Source organism: Pseudophryne corroboree, chromosome 7 (assembly GCF_028390025.1).
Source record: "Pseudophryne corroboree isolate aPseCor3 chromosome 7, aPseCor3.hap2, whole genome shotgun sequence".
Classification (NCBI taxonomy): domain Eukaryota; kingdom Metazoa; phylum Chordata; class Amphibia; order Anura; family Myobatrachidae; genus Pseudophryne; species Pseudophryne corroboree.
Genome location: NC_086450.1, coordinates 480102720 through 480120100, shown reverse-complemented (window position 1 = coordinate 480120100; position 17381 = coordinate 480102720). Strand labels below are relative to the sequence as shown.

General features: G+C 41.3%; 1 pseudogene; it reads right to left on the bottom strand.

The window, feature by feature from the left end:
* Window positions 1–349: 349 nt before the first annotated feature.
* Window positions 350–468, bottom strand: LOC134946999 (5S ribosomal RNA; annotated as a pseudogene).
* Window positions 469–17381: the final 16913 nt, after the last annotated feature.

Genomic DNA, 17381 nt, shown 5'->3' with positions numbered 1-17381 from the left:
ATCGGTAAATTGAACAAACAGCAACAACAAAAAACAACAAAGGTAATGATAACAATGGTAATAACCACAATAATGGTGTGAGCTAACAAATGACTGCTGTCTGCAATGGTGCTAATGAATTAGATAGCTGATGTTAATTGATAATTAACCTATCATAGGTGAATTCTAGAATAGATCTCAAAGCTGATAATCACAAGGTAACTGGTCAAAGTCCCAATATGGACCTGGATAGTGGTATGCGTGACTCCTGAGATTAAAGAGATATGTGCCGCCAGAGAATAAAATAGAGAAAGATAGATAGGATGAATCTGCTGTCAGTGTTAAGCACTTGGCATGATGATCAAGACAATCTCTACTATACTGGGTCTTCCTCAGGGGTTTCCCACCTGAGTACTGACTCAGCCCAGCACTGATTAGCTTCCAAGATCGGATGGGTTCGGGCGTTTCCAGTGTGGTATGATAGTAGAAAAATAGGGATGATCTTGGATGCTCTGGGGTCACTGATGAGAGTTCATGAACATTGAATGCAGGAATGACAGGATGGTAAGTAAAAAGAAAAGGAAGGGGAGGGAGAAAGTGGGAAGTGGATCTGCTTCCAGCGTTAGACAGAGGAAAAACTATGAATTGCTGGTGAGACAATGTAACAAAACAATTCCACGAGAGGTGAAGTTAAATAATGAAGCAAGACTGATTCTGCAATGCTTCAGAGTACTGTGTACTGATATACTTGATAAATAAAGCAGTGATTAATGCTGGAAGCTTAAGACATGACATATGTCAGAAATTGATCATAATACAAAATACAAAACTCCACCATATATATAGCTATGGAGTTATTGGTATTGCCAAAATATGCTCAAATAAATTATGTCTTTCAGTAAAGAAAGTATATGTCAATTTGCTTCTATACAAATAAGAAAAAAGCCATTCGTAATGCTGTTGGTTGCACCTTAGTGCATGAGAGCTACAATATAATCATTATAGGTAGCAAGAACGGTATGAACTGAAAAAAAGTATCAAATGAGATGGTTACAAATTTGTAGCTGGAATTAACAGAAAATAAAGAGGGGAATGCTGGTGAATACAATGTATATAGTCTCTGGCAGTAAGTATCCGTAGCGGTAATAGCAGGAAGCAATCACAGAGAGGATGGGAATGGCTACCAATACATCTTTGGCAGTTAGATATAGTCAATTTGCAGTCTTTGAAATGGAAAATAACTTTTTGGGGATTGCTCCAAGGGTTGACTTGACCTTCTGTCCTGGATTGGACATTTCCACATATCTAGTAGGCTTGTACAAGCTTGGTTGCATCTGGATCAAATCCTGGAGCTATCCATCTTCCATTAACTAAATTTTCCATTTGATCCTATCCCAGATGTGTGAGTTCATGGCTGACTTAACACATACGTGGATATAAGCTTCTGGGTAAGTATAACTTCTCTTCTAATTTCCATAAGCCAGTGTCTTCTTCTTGTCTGGTTCTTCTTCTTTGCCTTGCTGCTTTTTCTTCAGGACCTGCTTGTTCCTGAAATTTCTTCAAATCCTGTAGACCAGGCATTTGAGGCTTTGCTTATTTCTGTTACTTCTGTATGTGTGGTGTAGACTGCTACCTTCACTGGTTGTTTGGTTGCTTTCTCTTTCCACAGGCTTTTATCTCACTCTCTACTGCTTGGTTCTGAAGTTCAATCAGCGTAGCATAATCAGGCATCTGGTCTGGCACTGGAATGGTTAGAGGCTTGCTGGGGCCATCTTGCTGTCCTCTTGGCTTCAGTATCTTGCCAGTATGTTGCCTCTTGTTTCAGGAGTGTTATTTCTTGCATGTGCCTGCATCTTCATTACTGCAACCTTTTCTGTGGCCCTTGCAGAGCTCTCAACTGGTGTCTGATCAGTGAAACATGTTGTGTGTCTTCGCCACTTGCCTTCTTGAAGCCTCTGCTTTTCCAAATCTGGCCCACACTCTTGTACTGGGATGGTAAGGATCCTGAATCCACAACTCCATGTTCAGTGGTCACTTACTCCTGTATAAGGAATTCCATCCTCATGGTACCTTGATCCATCCACATATAGCTCATGTTGAGCATTTGGTAGGGCTGTGTATATAACATATGGCAAGTTAAGGTTCTTGTTCTATTAATGCCACACAAGGAAAAGGAAAATGTTTGATTGCTAGAATTATTCTCTTCCTCTTCTGGACCATCCCCCTGGTCCTGCATCCATGATGATGTTTCTAATCTTGCTCTTCTGGACCACCTTCCTGGTCCTTATCATCAACTTCTTGCTTTCCGATTCATCAGTAGATGATCTGTTTTCCCTCCTTTTGAATCTTGAGATTTAACACCTTTATTGATTAATGCTGGAAAAGGGTTGCTGAGTTGAGGGTAATACATCTTCTGATGGTTGCTTGTCGCACTTTTGCAGTGCTACTTCATACATGGTCAGCCTTGCCGCTGACAGGTGGTTGGTTCTTGCTTGCTGAAGTTTTCTGTACCTGTATGTGGTACCTGGATGATAAGTTCATGATTCAGCACTATGCCTGTGCTCTTGTCCTCTTCTAGGACTACTGATACAGCACTGTGTCTGTTCTCTTGTACTCTTCTAGGACTGTTGCTGCTGCCACTGCTCTGATGCCGGTAGGTGCTCCTTGAGTACTGTTGTCAAGCTCTTGAATGGTAGGCCACTGGTCTTTTCCTCAGTCCATAATCTTGTATGGCCTCCTTCTGCAATAGTCAGGTAGTTCTAGGGCTTGATATGAGGTTACTGCTACTTCCAATTGTTCAATTGCTTCGTTCATCTGTTGCTGTGTGTAGGATGCAGACCCTCCTCCCTATCAGTGTTGTCATACAATGCTTGCATGTAGACTGGTGCTAGAGGTATCCATTCTGTAGTATCCTATTAGGCCCAGGAATGATCATCTGACTTGCTTGACACTAGTTGGCATCTTAGCTTGCAGTATGAATTTCTCCCTCTCTTCTGTTAGATGTCAGGTACCTGGAGTGTCCTAGGAAGATTAAGTTTGCTTTGCTAGCTGCAATTTCTCCCTTCGAGGCTATGCAGTCTTGTTCTTCCAGAAACTTCAATAAGTACACTGTCCCTTCTTGGTACTTCTTTTAGTGGTGGTGGCAATCAGCAGTTCATTCTCATTCTGTATTTAGCTGTGTGTCTTGTGGATAAATCACTTGGTGATGTAGCCCCTCCCTAGTGTACTCTGGTCCTAGTAGTATTGCTTACTTTCTTCCATAACTGGTACTGTGGAAATGAGCCAATACAGAACTTCTGTTCTAACTTGCTTCTTAATGGTTCTGTACTTTCTTTTGATAAGTTGCTGGAAAGTTCAACTTCTGCTGGTGTGTACTGTATTCTCGCTTGGTAAGCTTCAGTACATTGTGCTTCAGCAAAGTCACTGGACATGTACTCCGAGGTCAAGAACTGGGCTGGTATTGGTGACTGTAGTTCTTGCATCTCCTGTCCTTTTTAAGTATTTTTGATATCATCAGTTCTTGTGATACCTCCCTCTGCTGTCTTCTGCGTCTGCTGGCTCCAGTATTCATTAGACACAAATTTCCTTCTTCAGTGGGCAAGGTGACTTGTAATCATACCTTCTGCTGTTTCCTCTGGAGATATTATGTTCAGTGGGAGTACCTGAAAAAGTTTTACGTCATATTGGCAGAGGAAGCATCATTCATTTGCCTTCTGGGACTTCTTCTGTCTTGTTCCTTATTATTTGCTTCAACACTGGAGCTGCTGGTGCTTTAAATCTTCTTCTCATGGATTACCGCTGTAATCTTGCCATGTAGTACTGACCACTTGTCAGATGTCTTTCTTTGCCAATTTTAAAGCTGATTTCCTTTAGTCTCTAATCTTTCATGGGACCTTCAAATTGCTTCTCAACTTTTCTTTTTCCCAATCACCTCTCCTTATGATACATCCATTATCCTACATCCTTTGTCATTTCTTCCCTTGCATATTCTTTCCTACTGCTGCTGGCATGTCATCTTCTTAGTCCAAGTCCACCCATGCTGGTGTTCAACATAATGATGTCCATGCTGGGAGTCGCTGTTCCTCTTTGTCTTACTTTTCCTGTGAGAGGTAGACTTGTATAGCAGCTTGTATTTCAGGTTACATCCTTGCTGGAATGTTGTAGGTACATCTTACTTTCTTGCAGGGGTAGGGCTTAACCTCCCAATCCAGTTTTTGCAATGGCCTGATCTGTAAGTAAACATGGAGGAATCTGGTTGTGCATAAAAAATAAACAGTTCTTGAAACTCTTGTGTCTCCTGTGGGTAAAGTCACTTGCTGTTGACACAGGGGCTGCACACCCTCATATTCTATCATCTTGTGTGTGCTGCCTAACATATGGTTGATAAGAAACCTGTCGCCGTGCTACAACCTGTTCTATATTTACTTAACAGGGTATATATATATATATATATATATATATATATATCATAAATCATACATATATTTACTCAAAGAATGCAGCAGGATTCTATTCCCTCATATCTGGCAACTTGTTTACAATTCCCAACACATTTGACTGACACCATGGTATGTAATGTTCTCAATCAATATGTTTGGGGCTGCAATGTCAATGTTTGGGGCTGAAAACTCATTTTCCCCTGCATCAAAACTTCATCAAAAACTTTTAGTATTTTAAATAATAATAATAATAATGATAATAATAATAATAATAATAATAATAATAATAAAGCACTGTAATAATGAGCACTATGGTTACTATCCTTCAGCTACCTGACAGCTGAGAATTAGACTCTAACCCAAAACTAAAATACACATTGCATATCTGAAAAAATTGACTTTATGGAAATATATATAAATCTGCATAATTATGCGTAGTCTCCCATTAATTTACTTTGCAGTAGCATGTTCTATAAAACTTACTGCTTTCTAATTATCTTTAAAACATTCTAAGGCATTCAGGAATAAAAATGACAATTGTTTTTCTAATGCAAATTTTCTTTCTGTTATATTATCCATATTACGTAGTCATAAACATTTGTACATTCGCATGTCATTAGTCACATAGAACTAACACCTCCCATCCCCAGCCTGTATATTCACAGAGCACATAGAACAACAGATTACAATTGACAATGTTACTACTACAATAAACTTTGATATATCAATTATCCATTGTTCAGATTTTGTAATATTTTGGATTTACACACTAGTACTTTGGTCATATGGAACCAGCCTTTGTGGTTTCCCTGAGGGATTTACAACATAGACGGTTTGTAGCGGTTCCTTTCTCTTTGCTATTGTAATCTAGACAATGTATTGCTATGCATAACTTGGTCTGAGAACATTCACATTTCCAGGAACCTTGCTTATAGGGAGTAACCCTTAACTCTCCCTCATTACCGCTTCTAGCAGTATGAGCTGTGGGCAGTATTCTAGAATTATTAGGTCTGCATTTTTCAGACCTAGGGACATTACAACTTTGACAATCTCTATTTGTACATTTCCATCCTGATACTTTTGTATAAACCAGGAAACAATGTGGGTCCACTGTTCTTGTGGATGACACAATAAAACTATTCTGGAGGTTGGATACAACCAAACCAGAAAGTATTTTAACATTTAACACTTAGGTACTTTTCCAATTATCAATATCCAGGTTCTAAAGGATCATAGGATATGCATTGTGTGCTCGATTTCCTGACATAGCAAGGAAACTCAGCCACTCTCTACCAATATCACTTGGTTTTGGAATAAAATGACACCCCATCAATATATAAACACTTTCGACTGAGTCCGTAGTATTTCACCACACTCCTGGTTCAGCAAAAAATGAAATGGTTCTCAATATAAAAGGGCCTTGCCCTTTCTTTTCTATAAATGCCACACACAAACATTCGGAGCATACGTCTTCTGTCAACATGTGCATATGCTTTTAACTACTTATTCATACAGGTGATGTATTAAACCTTATGCCCCTGAAACAGTTTGTCAAATTCTTAACAGTGTCAGTAAAACTTCATTTATCAATTCAGTGTTTGTTGTTTGCTTCAAATCTCCTCATTAGTAAACGCTTCCATTCCTCTAGGAAGTTTGCCCCTTACCAATTTGCACCAATAAGTGCCTATTTTTCCTTCCCTAGTACTGACAGGGGCTCACTGTGCTGTCCCTTTGCGTGATTGATCAATTCACTTTGCAAAATCCTTCGGGGCTGCACCTTTATTTGTACTGCGCAGTATCAAAACAACAAGTCAGTATATACCTCAGCTTAAAAGATTTACTCTCTAAAGCATCACACTTACAGTAATAAGTGTCTTCTAGGGGACTCAGTTTAGAAAACTTAGAATTCTAAACATCACACTTGGATTAAGTGTATTCTTAGGAAAATACCTCAGTTTAAAAGACTTAAATGTCACACTTATATTATTTAAGTGTTTTCTATATTCATCAACAAAAAAGGATCAAATGAAGCAAATCACTTGGATCGTAGTTCTCTGATACAACAAACCAAAATTCTGTCATTACTGAATTGACTTTATCTAGTTTACATAGACTTATTTTATCACTGAGTCATAGGTTCTTTAGATATGAATAAGATACCTTTGTCAATAATGGCTTTAACGTCTACTTCTAATAATGTTAAACTCTTTGAATTAGCCAGGAATACATTTTAAGTGACAAAAAGACTTAGTATGCTTTACTATGAAAAACTGATACCACTATTACCACACCTTGTATGTTAAATCTCGACTGCAGATTCCTTACATTAAAAGAGACACACAGTCCCTGGCTATACTGGATTTAAAAGGCTGAGTATGCGAGTGTTCAGTGTCTTAACCATACTGGCTAAACGTTATTTACAATCAGTAGAATTTCCTTCACTAACTATAACTGCTGAACCAAGGAGTATATAATTAACAGGTAATTAATTTATCAAGACAATACATTAATTTATCACCAATACATTTTTCTATCACCACCTTATCAACATGACATCCCACAACTGTTGCAAAACCTGTCTTAGGTTCCTTACAAAACTAAAATCACTATTTTGCAATAAACCTTTAAATTCACAATATTCTGACTCAATAGCAGGATTATACCACTAAAATTCTGAACATTTGCAGTTATGATACATTATATAAAAATAAAACCACTTTCTTCCTTGCAAAAGTGAAATTGAAACTTATAACTCTAAAATAAAACCAATTTTTTTCCCTTGCAACAGTGAACCTAAAACTTATCAGCGCACACGGACAAATAATTAATGTTTATCAAACAGACAATTGGGTCCAAATAATTGAGTATTGCTTACCTAAACAGATGAACGGACCAGATGAATGTATATAAAAGTATTGACAAAGTAATCCGGTTGACATATATAATGATCAAGCTTCAGATTACTTACCCAGGTATGTCAGCAGTGGCACACACATCCAGCAGTCACATCGTCATCTGACATTGATAATCTCATCGATCCAGGACGAGCCCCCATGAAACTGTTGGAGATAAGCCTCCTACTATCAATCCCCTTCAATTGTCTGTTCGTTACCCTTTGTTTATCAATCGATTGGGAATCCCAGGAAGCAGACAACACACGTAGTTATGTCCGTCAAAATGAGACTGGCTTCACTTTATTTAGCATGACATTATATAGAGAAAAAAGGTACTTGCATGAACACTTGATACACGTCATATTTCAAAACAATAATGCATCTCTTCTCATAACTCTTCTCAGGCTGACACCCTCCTACGTGTCCTTCATACAAAGTCTAAACACAAGAGACTGTCTAATAACTTGTTTTCAAGACTATAGATATGACCTTGCTCCGCACAGAATGTACTTAACTATGAAATGTCAGCATTATTATGATCTAACCAGCAAGGCATACTGCTACTTTTCTACATCATGGCTGCTGCTTAACAAAATGGCTGACATACTTAAGCTAAATACATCTATCTTCCTCAGTTGTGTACCGTAGCATTGCCACGATGCGTACTGCAGCCATGTCTTCCCCATTGTGTTCTATTGTGCGTGGGTGAGTGCGTTTGCTACGTCACTTTGTAACCATATAACTACAGGGTGACCGGAGCACAAGCTCTTGCTACCCCCGTGAATTATCCTGTGCCGGCGTTCTCAGTGAGAAAGTAGCGGGAACACTGCTACCCACTAATTGTTTCAACTCCCGCTGCTCTTTACTCTGTAGTGCTAGCAGGAGCGTTCGTAAACACACTCCTGCAAACTTTCATTATGCCGCAACTTAAAGAATTGGAGGCTTTAAGTGCGGCATAAAGTATGAGGACACATCTATATATACACATCATGCAGTATACAGTTTAACCGCTGGATGGCGAATGCTTCACCGATGAAAACTACAGCACTGAAAACAATATTGTGTCGGTGGGGAGTGATCCCTGATTAGCTGGCCAATCACTATCAGGCAGAGAAAACATAAGTCATTTTGCTCGGCACCTCCTCCCAAACTTCATTTCTACAGTATGCTAAACTACTCTACTGTTTGCGGATATTGTATACAACCCTTTACTGTGGCCATCTGTAAACACCGCGACCTCGTCCATGTCTGGGCCTTGAATCCATGTCACCGGCTACAAATGGATCTGGTCTTAACTGCTCGGCCACATGAGCCAGCCATAGCAGCCTCAACACCAATTGGGTATATAATAAGAAGCATGCGTCTTATGCCATGTACAGTGTACACAATACAATATCATACATAGTACTGTAGCCATCAATAGTGGCTTAGTGTGTAATGCAGCTGGGTTGCCTAACACAGGGGAGGGGGAGAGTACAGAGCAACATATAAAGTGGAGCCGGGTATTTTCACAATACTGTACCTGAAAGGGAGGGGGAGAGTGCGGAGCAACATAAAAAGTGGAGCCTGGTATTTTCACAATACTGTACCTGAAAGGGAGGGGGAGAGTGCGGAGCAACATAAAAGGTGGAGCCTGGTATTTTCACAATACTGTACCTGAAAGGGAGGGGGAGAGTGCAGAGCAACATATAAAGTGGAGCCGGGTATTTTCACAATACTGTACCTGAAAGGGAGGGGGAGAGTGCGGAGCAACATAAAAAGTGGAGCCTGGTATTTTCACAATACTGTACCTGAAAGGGAGGGGGAGAGTGCGGAGCAACATAAAAGGTGGAGCCTGGTATTTTCACAATACTGTACCTGAAAGGGAGGGGGAGAGTGCGGAGCAACATAAAAGGTGGAGCCTGGTATTTTTACAATACTGTACCTGAAATGAAACTTCTTTCTGTAAAACTTCCTGTGCATTTTTTTAAACCAAGATATTCTACATCTGGTAACGACAGTTTACAGATGAACCCGGTGAACGGCTGAATACAACGTCCAAAGCAATTCAGCGTATTGTTAGAAAACAAAGGACGCACGCACCAAATGATTGAATTCTGTCAACTGCAGCTCTGCATTCATGACAAAACGCAGTTCAGTGTTACTGTAAAGTGTAATGAGTGACAGGTTCTGTGATCCAATAAGCAGGCGGCACTACAGAAGCTTAGTTGGCTATTTGATGCATGCACTGTACAGTTTAGGAAAAGTGACATCTGGTGGGCTGAAAGTTGTATTACAGTCTCCGTCTTTTCCAGCGACTCAGTATGTTACGCTACAATGCTCTGTTACATTAAGCGACTTAGAATGTCAGGTAGCAGCATGGCAAGGCCCGTTACATGGTGTGTGGCGCAAAGATGTAGCAGGACACATCTGTATATATATATATGTATATACATGTATATATATAATGATTCAAAGGTGGCACTCCAAGGACTTATTAAACAGGCAGGGGACCAAAAGGTGCTCCAACATTTCAGATGTTTACTTCATCTTTTTTCAAGGATACAAACAACATGTGTAAGCTTACGTATGTAGCTCCCACCACCAGCACCGGCATGGCGGTACCTGCTCGGCTTTCGGATCTAGACAAAATGATGTCATACGCAAGGTCAAAGTGGGGGGTCACACCATTACCTAGCAAACAAAAACTAAGCACTCTGTGCATAACATATACAGTATATCCAATTATCTGACTACAACAGAATACTTTAATTGCATGGACATAATGAACACATACATTTATGTCCTAATTAACCAGTAACTCTATTTATAATAAACACTTGGAACAATATAGATTATAGAAATGGGACAAACTGAGTGTTTAAAAAAAATATAAAAAAAAAATATATATATATATATATATATATAGAGAGAGAGAGAGAGAAAAGGATTAATTTTGCGCCACATGTGATGGAAACAAATGTATCAGATATGTTATATCTATAAGTTGTTAGACACTCCCCCACTAATTTATTAGGAGGCATCAGCTATTCCCCTCAAAAAAGAACAGGGACGGTAATTTCCCTGACTAAATGGAATTGGTAAGAAGAGATGAGGGGTTTCAGCGACCACTGGTGTCCGCAATGAGGTAGTATACCAGATTGATGGATAAATAATTAAAATTTATTAACAAAGTATATCATACTAGGTACATTCATAAAACAATGGGACAATATATAAAAACACAGCTGAACTGTAGAAGTCTTTGTGATGAAATGCGTTGGAGACCTATGCTGACCTCAATACCCAGATAAGGAATAACCATTTTTATACATACACTACAGTCTTTTAAACTATAAATTTTAAGTGCTACAGTTCAGCTGTGTTTTTATATATTGTCCCATTGTTTTATGAATGTACCTAGAGTGATATACTTTGTTAATAAATTTTAATTATTTATCCATCAATCTGGTATACTACCTCATTGCGGACACCAGTGGTCGCTGAAACCCCTCATCTCTTCTTACCAATAAATATATATATATATATATATATATATATATTGCAGATGTGCTCCGGCACTCCGGTCCTCCCCCTCAGGGTGTGCCTCGCTCCGGTGCCTTCCCCTGGGATCCTCTCCCTAACATGTACCGACAGTAAAAATCAAAAGGCGGCACTCAGAGACTTTTATGAACAGTGAAAAAGCTGTATTAGTGAGGTCAACGTTTCGGGGACCACCTCCCCGTCTACAGGACAAACAAACAGTGACAGTAGTGAACAATAAATACACACTTACCCCCCTCCTCTTTCTGATCTCCCCGCCAGCGACCGCCGTGGACACGCCAGCCGCACTTCCTGTCCGCGGCTCTGCATGCTTCTTTCGTGCCGGAAGTGACGTATCGTTGTGGGCCGCGTGACCATGGCGACGCTGGGGGGAAGAAGAAAAAGTGAACACTTAATCCATAATGCTCAAAATAAGAACGTGCAACTTATGTATAATTAAAAAACGGTGGCAGCTGTTTTTTAGCTGCTCCGCTGTCATATCATCAATACATACAGTTAAAAACAACATTTTTACAATCATCATAAAACCATTCAATGTGTTCACATTACCTCTTGTGATACTTTTAGTGCATAAGTATTTAATGGGATAAGACCTGTACATCAACCAAATAATTATTACTCGGTTGGTGTCAGGATGGGTGCTTCACTCCAATATTATCTTTATTTGTGCACAGTAGTTTATGCCCTTATACAAAATCTAGTGATGTTGATGTTATTTGGCTGCTTATAGGATGTTCTATTAAACTGGAGACTGTTCTCCTATAATCATTCCTACTCTCTGCTTATGACTACCTTTTATGTATGTCATTTACTAACAGTTACTTTAGTTACATTATACTTATTGCTGGCCTCACAGAAAATTAATCAGACCAAGACTGTCATTCAAGCCGCCCGGTTTCAGGGTGTTTAACTTGTGGATCCACCTGGACTCTAGTTGCAATAACTGTTGTCCTCGGTTGCCACCTCTGGGCTGTATTGGCACATGATCAATAATCCTATGTTTAAATGTGGCCATGCCATGTCTGTTTTCCAAAAAATGCCTGGCCACAGGTTGATCTGCGCTGCCAGTCACCAGAGCGTTGCGTATTGCCTGCCTGTGCTGTGCCATTCTGATCTTAAACTGGCACTCAGTCTTGCCGATGTAATAGCGCCCACACGGGCACATAATGGCATAAACCACGAATTTAGTACTGCATGTCAATGGCCATCTAATGGGGAATTTCTTCCCTGTATATAGATGGACAATGTTGTCTCCAGGTGACATGTGAGAACATGTGGTACATCCTGTGCACTTATAGCAGCCATTGTTGCGTGTTAAGAAATTCTTTACTGGGGGTGCTTTAAATTTGGACATGTCCGTCTTTACCACAATGTCCCTGATGCTCTTGCCTCTTTTGTGGCTAGGCATCAGTCTCTTGTCTTTAAAATTTTTTAAATCTGGGTCAGAAGTGACAATAGGCCACAACTTCTACACCTTCTTTTTAATGGTCGCACTCCTGGTAGAAAATTCATTCACCCATGGAATGACCTTGGTCATATCCTTGGCCCCGGCTGGTTGCAATAGCTCTTCTCTCTTTTTATCCATGGCCTTTACCTTGGCTGCCCGCAATAATTTTCTGGGATATCCCCTTTGGAGAAATTTTTGTTCCATCTCATCCAATTGGGCTATCCTCTGTTGTTTGTCGCTGTTCACCCTGCATACTCGTAGAAACTGGGAGTAGGGGAGCCCCTTAATTGTGGCTGGAGGGTGGAAGCTATCGTGCCTTAACATGGTATTCCTGTCTGTTGGTTTCTTGTACAAACTCGTGATGATCTGTTTATCTTGGATTTTGATGTAGATGTCCAAGAAACAGATCTCTGTCCTGCTGCTTGTTGCGGTAAACTTAATGGGGCTGGTCGTGGCATTATGTGTCACTACCAACTCTTTTAGTGCCTGCTCTGTACCTCTCCAAAACAGCAATAGGTCGTCTATGTACCTGTAATAGACGAACAGGCAATCCGCCACCGCTTTCTCTGCATAAAAGAGCTCCCTCTCTACTACCCACATATAGGAATTAGCGAACGAGGGTGCCACAGAAGACCCCATGGCACACCCCGTTAGCTGCCTGTAATATATCCCATCAAAAATAAAAAAATTATGAGTTAGGGTGAATTCCAACAACAAGATGAAGAAATCTACATCTGGTCCTTCGTAGTGTCTGTTCCCTGTTATCAACTGTCTTACAGCCTGTAAACCCTGTGCATGGGGTATGCACGTGTAAAGGCTTGTGACATCCAGGGTAGCTAATACGACGTCTGTTGGTACCTCCTTGATGGACAGAAACTTCCTGAGCAGCATGCTAGAATCTTTTAAATGGGAGACCGTATTCTGGATACAGGGTTGCAGGTAGGTATCCAGGTACACTGCGGCTGGCTCGCACAGGGACCCCCGGGCCGATATGATGGGTCTTCCCGGAGGCTTCTGTGCGTTCTTATGTATCTTGGGGATTGTGTAGAATATAGGTGTAACTGGATATTCTGGACACAGCTTCCTACCGATATCGGCTGTTATCACCCCCTCATCCTGTGCTTCCTGTAACAAATTCCCCAACTGTGTTCTGTATTCCTGTGAAGGATCAGAACCCAGTCTGCAGTAAGTACCCTGATCACTCAACAGTCGAAGACATTCTGTCTTGTACTCTGAAATGTCCTGTACTACAATGGCCCCTCCCTTGTCCGCATTACGGATAACGATATATTTGCGGTTGCTTAGATCTTTCAAAGCAGCACGTTCCTCCTTCAATAGGTTATGATATTTATAAAGAGGTATGTCTTTTCCTGCTGTTTCCAGCATCCTGTGAAAAGTTTTTATGGATGAATTATGTGAAACTGGATCAAACCGCGACTTAGGCCCCAAGCCCTGGATTCTTGGTGGTAATATTGCTTTGTCTTTGCTGGGGGGGACTTTACTAAAATGTTCCTTGATCTTTAGGGTACGATGTAACTTAAATGTCTCCACGGACCACCCAAAATCATCACCAAAATTTGTGGGGACATATGACAACCCTTTGTTAAGAACACTCACCTCAGCGGGTGTGAGGGGGGTTGTGGACAAGTTAAAGATTAGCGTGTCTTCCCCTTGGTGGTTTTGGTTTTGCCTTTGTCTTTGGCTTTGTCCTCCCCGTCGCGTTTGCCTCCTTTTCCTCCCCGAGCCGCCACCTTTGCTCGGGTCTTTACCCCTAAAGGGGTCCTCTCGTTTGAGGAAATGGCTGTTGATGTGTTGGCTTCCTCTGAGTCACTGGCTGAGGTGTAGCCTTGCCTGCCTCCACTTCGAAATCTCGGATTGCGGGTGGGCCTCCTCCTGATGTTCTCTGTTTTGGTGTTGCCCAACCAGGTATAAACCCGGTGCTGCGTGTAATCCATCTGCACTTTTCTCAATTTCTCTTTCTTGAATTTCAAAAGGTTATTTTTGTACTGCTCCACTTGCTCATTGAGTTTAATCATCCAGGTTTTGGAATGTTCCATGGATAGGACTGTGGCATGCTCAAGCTCGAATTTGCCTATGTTCTCTCTTGTTCGTTCCAGTTCCTTGGTAGATTCCTCTATAACAAGGAGTACCAGGTCCATTGAGCATTTGTTTAGGACCGCGATCCATTTCTTACAGAATTCCATGCTATATCGTCCGATGGTAGGGATATTATGGACTCTGAAGCCCCTCGGTAGCTGTTTCGCTCTGTAATAATCAGACAGCGTCCGGCTATGGTACAGGTAGTCCAGTTCACGTTTTTTTAAACGGAACAATTCTCGCTGGATGTCGTCCCCCGAAGATGTAACCGACTCTGTAAATGCTGGTTCCTTATGTAATATTCTTTCTGCTTCTATATCAGAGAAGCTCAGTGTGTCGTACGTGTCGCAGTGGAGCAGGAATGAAGTGAGGTCTCCACTTTCCTGTGCAGCTGTAGCCATCTTATCTATTTCCAAAGTGCAACAATATAAGTGCAAATATGCTGTGCATAAATTTAGTGCTTGTAAAGTGCTCGTGCCGGTGAGATCAGACCTGATGAAGCAGGGTGGTCATGTACCAATCAAAACAGTTACCGGGTGCCCTGAGTAGTCCTTTACGCCTGCACGGCGTGCAAGGGCTAATGGTATATTGCAGATGTGCTCCGGCACTCCGGTCCTCCCCCTCAGGGTGTGCCTCGCTCCGGTGCCTTCCCCAGGGATCCTCTCCCTAACATGTACCGACAGTAAAAATCAAAAGGCGGCACTCGGAGACTTTTATGAACAGTGAAAAAGCTGTATTAGTGAGGTCAACGTTTCGGGGACCACCTCCCCGTCTTCAGGACAAACAAACAGTGACAGTAGTGAACAATAAATACACACTTACCCCCCTCCTCTTTCTGATCTCCCCGCCAGCGACCGCCGTGGACACGCCAGCCGCACTTCCTGTCCGCGGCTCTGCATGCTTCTTTCGTGCCGGAAGTGACGTATCGTTGTGGGCCGCGTGACCATGGCGACGCTGGGGGGAAGAAGAAAAAGTGAACACTTAATCCATAATGCTCAAAATAAGAACGTGCAACTTATGTATAATTAAAAAACGGTGGCAGCTGTTTTTTAGCTGCTCCGCTGTCATATCATCAATACATACAGTTAAAAACAACATTTTTACAATCATCATAAAACCATTCAATGTGTTCACATTACCTCTTGTGATACTTTTAGTGCATAAGTATTTAATGGGATAAGACCTGTACATCAACCAAATAATTATTACTCGGTTGGTGTCTTCTGTGGCACCCTCGTTCGCTAATTCCTATATGTGGGTAGTAGAGAGGGAGCTCTTTTATGCAGAGAAAGCGGTGGCGGATTGCCTGTTCGTCTACTACAGGTACATAGACGACCTATTGCTGTTTTGGAGAGGTACAGAGCAGGCACTAAAAGAGTTGGTAGTGACACATAATGCCACGACCAGCCCCATTAAGTTTACCGCAACAAGCAGCAGGACAGAGATCTGTTTCTTGGACATCTACATCAAAATCCAAGATAAACAGATCATCACGAGTTTGTACAAGAAACCAACAGACAGGAATACCATGTTAAGGCACGATAGCTTCCACCCTCCAGCCACAATTAAGGGGCTCCCCTACTCCCAGTTTCTACGAGTATGCAGGGTGAACAGCGACAAACAACAGAGGATAGCCCAATTGGATGAGATGGAACAAAGATTTCTCCAAAGGGGATATCCCAGAAAATTATTGCGGGCAGCCAAGGTAAAGGCCATGGATAAAAAGAGAGAAGAGCTATTGCAACCAGCCGGGGCCAAGGATATGACCAAGGTCATTCCATGGGTGAATGAATTTTCTACCAGGAGTGCGACCATTAAAAAGAAGGTGCAGAAGTTGTGGCCTATTGTCACTTCTGACCCAGATTTAAAAATTTTTAAAGACAAGAGACTGATGCCTAGCCACAAAAGAGGCAAGAGCATCAGGGACATTGTGGAAAAGACGGACATGTCCAAATTTAAAGCACCCCCAGTAAAGAATTTCTTAACACGCAACAATGGCTGCTATAAGTGCACAGGATGTACCACGTGTTCTCACATGTCACCTGGAGACAACATTGTCCATCCATATACAGGGAAGAAATTCCCCATTAGATGGCCATTGACATGCAGTACTAAATTCGTGGTTTATGCCATTATGTGCCCGTGTGGGCGCTATTACATCGGCAAGACTGAGTGCCAGTTTAAGATCAGAATGGCACAGCACAGGCAGGCAATACGCAACGCTCTGGTGACTGGCAGCGCAGATCAACCTGTGGCCAGGCATTTTTTGGAAAACAGACATGGCATGGCCACATTTAAACATAGGATTATTGATCATGTGCCAATACAGCCCAGAGGTGGCAACCGAGGACAACAGTTATTGCAACTAGAGTCCAGGTGGATCCACAAGTTAAACACCCTGAAACCGGGCGGCTTGAATGACAGTCTGGGTCTGATTAATTTTCTGTGAGGCCAGCAATAAGTATAATGTAACTAAAGTAACTGTTAGTAAATGACATACATAAAAGGTAGTCATAAGCAGAGAGTAGGAATGATTATAGGAGAACAGTCTCCAGTTTAATAGAACATCCTATAAGCAGCCAAATAACATCAACATCACTAGATTTTGTATAAGGGCATAAACTACTGTGCAAAATAAAGATAATATTGGAGTGAAGCACCCATCCTGACACCAACCGAGTAATAATTATTTGGTTGATGTACAGGTCTTATCCCATTAAATACTTATGCACTAAAAGTATCACAAGAGGTAATGTGAACACATTGAATGGTTTTATGATGATTGTAAAAATGTTGTTTTTAACTGTATGTATTGATGATATGACAGCGGAGCAGCTAAAAAACAGCTGCCACCGTTTTTTAATTATACATAAGTTGCACGTTCTTATTTTGAGCATTATGGATTAAGTGTTCACTTTTTCTTCTTCCCCCCAGCGTCGCCATGGTCACGCGGCCCACAACGATACGTCACTTCCGGCACGA